The following is a 10,000-nucleotide window of genomic DNA, read 5'->3' as shown; positions in this document are numbered from 1 at the left end:
CCCTACATCGACAGTAAACACCGTGGCTAAATATTTGACCATGGTTACTGATCAAAAACCTTAGAAAAACCTTGACAAAGTACAGGCTCAGTGAGCACAGCCTTGCCATTGAGAAGGGCAGACACAGGAAAACCTGTCTCCCTGTAGAGGAAAGGCTGTGCAACCACTGCACCACAGCAGAACCTGTCTCCCTGTAAGGAAAGGCTGTGCAACCACTGCACCACAGCAGAAACTGTCTCCCTGTTAGAGGAAAGGCTGTGCACCCACTGCACCACAGCAGAACCTGTCTCCCTGTAGAGGAAAGGCTGTGCAACCACTGCACCACAGCAGAACCTGTCTCCCTGTAGAGGAAAGGCTGTGCAACCACTGCACCACAGCAGAACCTGTCTCCCTGTAGAGGAAGGCTCTGCAACCACTGCACCACAGCAGAACCTGTCTCCCTGTAGAGGAAAGCTGTGCAACCACTGCACACAGCAGAACCTGTCTCCCTGTAGAGGAGGCTGTGCAACCACTGCACCACAGCAGAACCTGAGACGAGCTGCTGACAAAATGTCAAAAATATAAATAATTAGAGAGTGTTATTTTCCCAAATTTGAAAGGTGTCAAAGACCTCTCTGATGAGAGTAGGCTACCCGTCCTGTTGGGGGAGGATGCAGAGAGCTGGGGTTGGCAGTGCACTACATTGCTGCCTGCCATAAGATGAGGGACAGTGTCTGACAGACCAATCAACCTGCACATGTCCTCTACTGTATACTTATTGTTGTTGTTGTCCTCTACTGTATACTTATTGTTATAGTTGTCCTCTACTGTATACTTATAGTTGTCCTCTACTGTATACTTATTGTTACTGTTGTCCTCTACTGTATACTTATTGTTGTCCTCTACTGTATACTTATTGTTGTCCTCTACTGTATACTTATTGTTGTCCTCTACTGTATACTTATTGTTGTCCTCTACTGTATACTTATTGTTGTCCTCTACTGTATACTTATTGTTATAGTTGTCCTCTACTGTATACTTATTGTTGTTGTTGTCCTCTACTGTATACTTATTGTTATTGTTGTCCTCTACTGTATACTTATTGTTATTGTTGTCCTCTACTGTATACTTATTGTTATTGTTGTCCTCTACTGTATACTTATTGTTATTGTTGTCCTCTACTGTATACTTATTGTTATTGTTGTCCTCTACTGTATACTTATTGTTATTGTTGTCCTCTACTGTATACTTATTGTTGTCCCTACTGTATACTTATTGTTGTCCTCTACTGTATACTTATATTGTGTCCTCTACTGTATACTTATTGTTATAGTTGTCCTCTACTGTATTCTTTTTGTTGTCCTCTACTGTATACTTATTGTTATTGTTCAATGTGTTGGTTATTTTGACACTTGGTATTGTTGTTACTGTTGTCCCGGTGACAATTTTGATTCTCATTTTTGTTTCATATTGTAAATATCTTAAAATAAGCTTTGGCATATGTACATTGTTAAGTCATTCCAATAAAGCAAATTGAATTGAATTGAGAGACAGAGAGATCAGACAGCGAGAGACAGAGAGACAGAGAGAGATTAGAAATGAGAGAGAGCGATGGGAGAGAGAGAGATGGAGAGCTAACACCGCAAGCTAACAGCTAACAACCTCAGCTAACACTTCACTAACAGCTAACAACGCAGCTAACAGCTAACACCGCAACTAACAGCCTAACAAACTTAGCTAACAGCTAACACCTCAACTAACAGCTAACAGCTAACACGTCAGCTGAACACTTCACCTCAACTAACAGCTAACACCTCAGCTAACAGCTAACACCTCCTCAACACCTCAGCTAACAGCTAACACCTCAGCTAACACCTCAGCTACAACGAACACCTCAGCTAACGCTAACACCTCAGCTAACAGCTAACACCTCATCTAACAGCTAACACCTCAGCTAACAGCTTACACCTCAGCACCACCTCAGCTAACACCTAACACATAAGCTAACACCTAACACCTCACCAGCTAACAGCTAACACCTCAGCTAACAGCTACAACTCAGTAACAGCTATCACCTTAGCTAACACCTAACACCTTACCTAACAACTCAGCTAACCTAACACCTCCTCTAACATCTTACAGTGCACCTCAGCTAACAGCCAACACCTCAGCTGACACCTAACACTTCAGCTAACAACTGACCTAACACCTCAGCTACAGCTAACACCTCAGCTAACACCTAACACCCCTCAGCTAACACCTCTCAGCTGACACCGCAGCTAACCCTCAGCTAACAGGTAACCCTCAGCTAACACCTAACACCTCAGCTAACAGCGAACACCTCAGCTAACACCTCAGCTAACACCTAACACCTTACCTAACAACTCAGCTAACACCTAACACCTCAGCTACATCTTACAGTGAACACCCCAAGCTAACAGCCAACACCTCAGCTGACACCTAACCACTTCAGCTAACAACTGACCTAACACCTCAGCTAACAGCTAACACCTCAGCTAACACCTAACACCTCAGCTGAACACCTCAGCTGACACCGCAAAGCTAACACCTCAGCTAACAGGTAACAACTCAGCAACACCTAACACCTCAGCTAAACAGCGAACACCTCAGCTAACACCTCAGCTAACACCTAACACCTAGCTAACAGCTAACACCTCAGCTAACAGCTTAACACCTCAGCTAACAGCTTACACCTCACTACAGCTAACACCTCAGCTAACACCTCAGCTAACACTAACACCTCAGCTAACAGCTAACACCTCAGCTAACAACTAACACCTCAGCTAACAGCTAACACCTCAGCTAACAGCTCTACACCTCAGCTAACACCTCAGAGACAAACACACACAGAGAGAGGAGGACAAAATGTTGAAGATATTGTCAAGATGCTTTTTACAGTGGAGATCAAGTTTATCATCGGCAGATGAGACAGAGAAAAATACATCTAATCAATAATGGCGTTGTTTTCAAATTGCCTCTGCAATTCTTTTCAACTACTGACTTTTTTTCAAAACCAGTTTGACACCCAAAACATTGACAACAATTACATATTGAAATGGTCAAATAAATACATGTTTTGTAAAAAAAAAAAGGATATTTAACTCTGCATCACTGCATATTAAACACCAATGGTGCTCACTACATGGATTATATTTAACTCAGCATCACTCATATTAAACACCAATGGTGCTCACTACGTGGATTATATTTATCTCAGCATCACTCATATTAAACACCAATGGTGCTCACTACGTGGATTATATTTAACTCTGCATCACTCATATTAACACCAATGGTGCTCACTACGTGGATTATATTTAACTCAGCATCACTCATATTAAACACCAATGGTGGCTCACTACGTGGATTATATTTAACTCAGCATCACTCATATTAAACACCAATGGTGCTCACTACGTGGATTATATTTAACTCAGCATCACTCATATTAAACACCAATGGTGCTCACTACGTGGATTATATTTAACTCTGCATCACTCATATTAAACACCAATGGTGCTCACTACGTGGATTATATTTAACTCAGCATCACTCATATTAAACACCAATGGTGCTCACTACGTGGATTATATTTATCTCAGCATCACTCATATTAAACACCAATGGTGCTCACTACGTGGATTATATTTATCTCAGCATCACTCATATTAAACACCAATGGTGCTCACTACGTGGATTATATTTATCTCAGCATCACTCATATTAAACACCAATGGTGCTCACTACGTGGATTATATTTAACTCTGCATCACTCATATTAAACACCAATGGTGCTCACTACGTGGATTATATTTAACTCAGCATCACTCATATTAAACACCATGGTGCTCACTACGTGGATTATATTTATCTCAGCATCACTCATATTAAACACCAATGGTGCTCACTACGTGGATTATATTTAACTCTGCATCACTCATATTAAACACCAATGGTGCTCACTACGTGGATTATATTTATCTCAGCATCACTCATATTAAACACCAATGGTGCTCACTACGTGGATTATATTTAACTCAGCATCACTCATATTAAACACCAATGGTGCTCACTACGTGGATTATATTTAACTCTGCATCACTCATATTAAACACCAATGGTGCTCACTACGTGGATTATATTTAACTCAGCATCACTCATATTAAACACCAATGGTGCTCACTACGTGGATTATATTTAACTCAGCATCACTCATATTAAACACCAATGGTGCTCACTACGTGGATTATATTTAACTCAGCATCACTCATATTAAACACCAATGGTGCTCACTACGTGGGATTATATTTAACTCTGCATCACTCATATTAAACACCAATGGTGCTCACTACGTGGATTATATTTAACTCTGCATCACTCATATTAAACACCAATGGTGCTCACTACGTGGATTATATTTAACTCAGCATCACTCATATTAAACACCAATGGTGCTCACTACGTGGATTATATTTAACTCAGCATCACTCATATTAAACACCAATGGTGCTCACTACGTGGATTATATTTACTCTGCATCACTCATATTAAACACCAATGGTGCTCACTACGTGGATTATATTTAACTCAGCATCACTCATATTAAACACCAATGGTGCTCACTACGTGGATTATATTTAACTCAGCATCACTCATATTAAACACCAATGGTGCTCACTACGTGGATTATATTTAACTCAGCATCACTCATATTAAACACCAATGGTGCTCACTACGTGGATTATATTTAACTCTGCATCACTCATATTAAACACCAATGGTGCTCACTACGTGGATTATATTTAACTCTGCATCACTCATATTAAACACCAATGGTGCTCACTACGTGGATTATATTTAACTCTGCATCACTCATATTAAACACCAATGGTGCTCACTACGTGGATTATATTTAACTCTGCATCACTCATATTAAAACACCAATGGTGCTCACTACGTGGATGTTTTATATTTAATATGTTTTACAGCTTTGTCATTTTTTTTTTTTTTTTTAATTTGAAAATAATCTACTTGAATATTTGACATGTGATAAGGCCACACAGAGAGCCAGAGATATTTACAGACATGTGATAAGGCCACACAGAGAGCCAGAGATATTTACAGACATGTGATAAGGCCACAAAGAGAGCCAGAGATATTTACAGACACGTGATAAGGCCACACAGAGAGCCAGAGATATTTACAGACATGTGATAAGGCCACACAGAGAGCCAGAGATATTTACAGACATGTGATAAGGCCACACAGAGAGCCAGAGATATTTACAGACATGTGATAAGGCCACATAGAGAGCCAGAGATTATTTACAGACATGTGATAAGGCCACACAGAGAGCCAGAGATATTTACAGACATGTGATAGGCCACACAGAGAGCCAGAGATATTTACAGACATGTGATAAGGCCACAAAGAGAGCCAGATATTTACAGACACGTGATAAGGCCACACAGAGAGCCAGAGATTATTTTACAGACATGTGATAAGGCCACACAGAGAGCCAGAGATATTTACAGACATGTGATAAGGCCACATAGAGAGCCAGAGATATTTACAGACATGTGATAAGGCCACACAGAGAGCCAGAGATATTACAGACATGTGATAAGGCCACACAGAGAGCAGAGATATTTACAGACATGTGATAAGGCCACACAGAGAGCCAGAGATATTTACAGACATGTGATAAGGCCACAAAGAGAGCCAGAGATATTTACAGACACGCTGATAAGGCCACAAGGACAGAGAAGCCATAGAATATTTACAGACATGTGATAAGGCACACAGAGAGCCAGAGATATTTACAGACATGTGATAAGGGCCACACAGAGAGGCCAGTAGATATTTACAGACATGTGATAAGGCCACACAGAGAGCCAGAGATATTTACAGACATGTGATAAGCCACACAGAGAGCCAGAGATATTTACAGACATGTGATAAGGCCACACAGAGAGCCAGAGATATTTACAGACATGTGATAAGGCCACACAGAGAGCCAGAGATATTTACAGACACGGTGATAATCTGAAGTACCCCAAAAGAGCCACTAGATGTCTCGTGATAAATGACATCATATCCTTGAAACATTCCAACATTCTGGTAGTTAAGACATCATCCCTCTCTTCCTCTTTTCATCATCCCTCCTGTCCTGCTTTCAGTCATCCCTCCTTTCCTGTTTTCATCATCCCTCTCTTCCTCTTTTCATCATCGCCTCCTTTCCGTCCTGCTTCATCATCCCTCTCTTCCTCTTTCATCCAATCCCAAAGCACTGTTATTTGCACAGAAGTGTGTGTTTTGTCTGTGTGTGTGTTTTCTCTCTCTCTGTGTGTGTTTTGTCTCTCTCTCTCTGTTGTTTTGTCTCTCTCTCTGTGTTTTGTCTCTCTCTCTGTGTTTTGTCTCTCTCTCTGTGTTTTGTCTCTCTCTCTGTGTTTTGTCTCTCTCATTGTGTGTTTTGTCTCTCTCTGTGTGTGTTTTGTCTCTCTCTGTGTGTGTTTTGTCTCTCTCTCTCTGTGTTTTGTCTCTCTCTCTCTGTGTGTTTTGTCTCTCTCTGTATGTGTTTTGTCTCTCTCTCAGTGTGTGTGTTTTGTCTCTCTCTCAGTGTGTGTGTTTTGTCTCTCTCTCAGTGTGTGTGTTTTGTCTCTCTCTGTGTGTGTGTTTTGTCTCTCTCTCAGTGTGTGTGTTTTGTCTCTCTCTCAGTGTGTGTGTGTTTTGTCTCTCTCTCTGTGTTTTGTCTCTCTCAGTGTGTGTGTTTTGTCTCTCTCTCAGTGTGTTTTGTCTCTCTCTCAGTGTGTTTTGTCTCTCTCTGTGTGTGTTTTGTCTCTCTCTCTCTCTCTGTATGTGTTTTGTCTCTCGCTGTGTGTGTTTCGTCTCTCTCTGTGTTTTGTCTCTCTCTGTGTTTTGTCCCTCTCTGTGTGTGTTTTGTCTCTCTCTGTGTGTGTTTTGTCTCTCTCTCTCTGTGTTTTTGTCCCTCTCTGTGTGTGTTTTTGTCCTCTCTGTGTGTGTTTTGTCTCTCTCTCAGTGTGTGTGTTTTGTCTCTCTCTCTGTGTGTGTGTGTGACAGCATCTGGATTGCCAGTGTGGAGACTCACCACCACAGAGTCTAATAGCCCCATTAAACCAACTAGCCTTATATCACCTGGAGTGGAAACTGACACACACAAACACACACACACACACACACACACACACCACACACACACACACACACACACACACACACACACACACACACACACACACACACACACACACACACACACACACACATACACACACACACACACACACACACACAATCCATCATTCTCTTCTCTCTAAAGAAAGACAGACACAACAGCACTCTTCCATTCCCTTCATCCTCCTCCTCCTCCTCATCCTCCTCCTCCTTCTCATCCCCCCCCTCCTCATCCTCTGTCTCTCTTCCTCCTCCTCCTCATCCTCTGTCTCTCCTCTTCCCCCCCCTCCTCATCCTCTGTCTCTCTTCCTCCTCCTCCTCATCCTCTGTCTCTCCTCCTCCCCCTCCTCATCCTCTGTCTCTCTTCTCCCTCCTCCTCCTCATCCTCTGTCTCTTCCTCCTCCCCCTCCTCATCCCCTGTCTCTCCTCCTCCTCATCCTCTGTCTCTCCTCCTCCTCCTCCTCTGTCTCTCCTCCTCCTCCTCCTCTGTCTCTCCTCCTCCTCATCCTCCTGTCTCTCTTCTCCTCCTCCTCATCCTCTGTCTCTCCTCCCTCCTCCTCCTCCTCTGTCTCTCCTCCTCCTCCTCCTCCTCCACCTCCTCCTCCTCTCCTCTCTCCTCCTCCTCCTCCTCCTGTCTCCTTCCTCCTCCTCCTCCTCCTCCTCCTCCTGTCTCCTCCTCCTCCTCATCCTCTGTCTCTCCTCCTCCTCCTCCTGTCTCTCCTCCTCCTCCTCCTCCTCCTCATCCTCTGTCTCTCCTCCTCCTCCTCCTCCTCCTCCTCTCCTCCTCCTCCTCCTCCTCCTGTTCTCTCCTCCTGTCTCTCCTTCCTCCTCCGTCCTCATCCTCTGTCTCTCCTCCCTCCTCCTCCTTCCTCCTCCTCCTCATCCTCTGTCTCTTCTCCTCTCCTCCTCCTGTCTCTCCTCCTCCTCCTCCCCCTCATCCTCCTGTCCTCTCCTCCTCCTCATCCTCTGTCTCTCCTTCTCCTCCTCCTCCTCATCCTCTGTCTCTCCTCCTCCTCCTCCTCATCCTTCTCCTCCTCCTCATCCTCCTCTGTCTCTCCTCCTCCTCCTCCTCCTCCTCCACCTCCTGTCTCTCCTCCTCCTCATCCTCATGTCTCTCCTCTCCTGCTCCTCCTCTGGCGCTGCGCGTGCCTCCTCCCCCTCCTCCTACCTCCTCCTCCTCCTCCTCCTCCTCCGCCTCCTCCCTCCTCTCTCCTCCTCCCTCATCCTCTGTCTCTCCTCTTCCTCCTGCCTCCTCCTCCTCCTGCCTCCTCCTCCTTCCTGTCTCCTCCTCCTCCTCATTGCCTCTGTCTCTGCCTCTTACTCCTCCTCCTCCTCCTCCTCCTGGTCTCTCCTCCTCCTCCCTCCTGTCTCTCCTGTCTCCTCCTCTTCCTCATCCTCCTGCCTCTCCTCCTCCTCATCCTCTTGTCTCTCCTCCTCCTCCTCCTCCTCCTCCCGTCCTCCTCCTCCCCTCCTCCTCCTCCTGTCTCTCCTCCTCCTGCCTCCTCCTGTCTCTCCGTCGCTCGCTCCTCCTCAATCCTATTCCTCATCCTCCTCCTCGCTCCTTCCTCTTCCTCATCCTCCTCCTCTCCTCCTCCGCCTCCTGCCTTCCTCGCTTCTTCCTCCTCCTCCCACTCCTCCATCATCATCCTCACTCCTCTCATCCTCCTCCTCTTCCTCCTCATCATCATCCTCCTCATCATCCTCCTCCTCCTCCTCCTCCTCTTCCTCCTCCTCATCATCATCATCATCCTCCTCCTCCTCATCATCATCATCATCATCATCCATCCTTCTCCTCCTCCTCCTCCTCCTCCTCCTCCTCCTCAATCATCCTCCTCCTCCTCCTCCTCCTCCTCCTCCTCATCCTCCTCCTCCTCCTCTTCCACCTCCTCCTCCTCCCTCCCTCCTCCTCCTCTTTCCTCCTCCCTTCCTCTTCCTCCTCCTCATCTTCCTCCTCATCAATCATCATCCTCCTCCTCATCATCATCATCATCTCTCCTCTCCTCCCTCTCCTCCTCATCCTCCTCTCCTCCTCCTCTCCTCCTCCTCATCATCCTCCTCCTCCTCCTCCTCCTCCTCCTCCTCCTCCTCATCATCATCATCATCATCATCCTCCTCCTCCTCCTCCTCCTCATCATCATCACATCATCATCCTCCTCCTCCTCCTCCTCCTCCTCATCCTCCTCCTCCTCCTCCTCATCATCATCCTCCTCTTCCTCCTCCTCCTCCTCATCATCATCCTTCTCCTCCTCTCCTCATCATCATCCTCCTCCTCTCCTCCTCCTCTCCTCATCATCATCATCCTCCTCCTCCTCCTCCTCCTCCTCCTCCTCCTCATCATCATCATCCTCCTCCTCCTCCTCCTCCTCCTCCTCCTCCTCCTCCTCCTCCTCCTCCTCATCATCATCATCATCCGCCTCCTCCTCCTCATCCTCCTCCTCCTCCTCTTCCTCCTCCTCCTCTTCCTCCTCCTCCTCTTCCTCCTCCTCATCTTCCTCCTCATCATCATCATCCTCCTCCTCCTCATCATCATCATCATCATCCTCCCTCTCCTCCTCCTCCTCCTTTTCCTCCTCCTCCTCCTCATCATCATCCTCCTCCTCCTCCTCCTCCTCCTCCTCATCATCATCATCCTCCTCCTCCTCCTCATCATCATCATCATCATCCTCCTCCTCCTCCTCCTCCTCCTCCTCCTCCTCCTCCTCATCATCCTCCTCCTCCTCCTCCTCATCATCCTCCTCCTCATCCTCCTCCTCCTCCTCCTCCTCCTCCTCCTCCTCCTCCTCCTCCTCCTCATCATCATCCTCCT

This window comes from Oncorhynchus kisutch, unplaced genomic scaffold (genome assembly GCF_002021735.2).
Source record: "Oncorhynchus kisutch isolate 150728-3 unplaced genomic scaffold, Okis_V2 scaffold724, whole genome shotgun sequence".
Classification (NCBI taxonomy): Eukaryota; Metazoa; Chordata; class Actinopteri; order Salmoniformes; family Salmonidae; genus Oncorhynchus; species Oncorhynchus kisutch.
Note: the sequence above shows the minus strand (reverse complement) of the source record.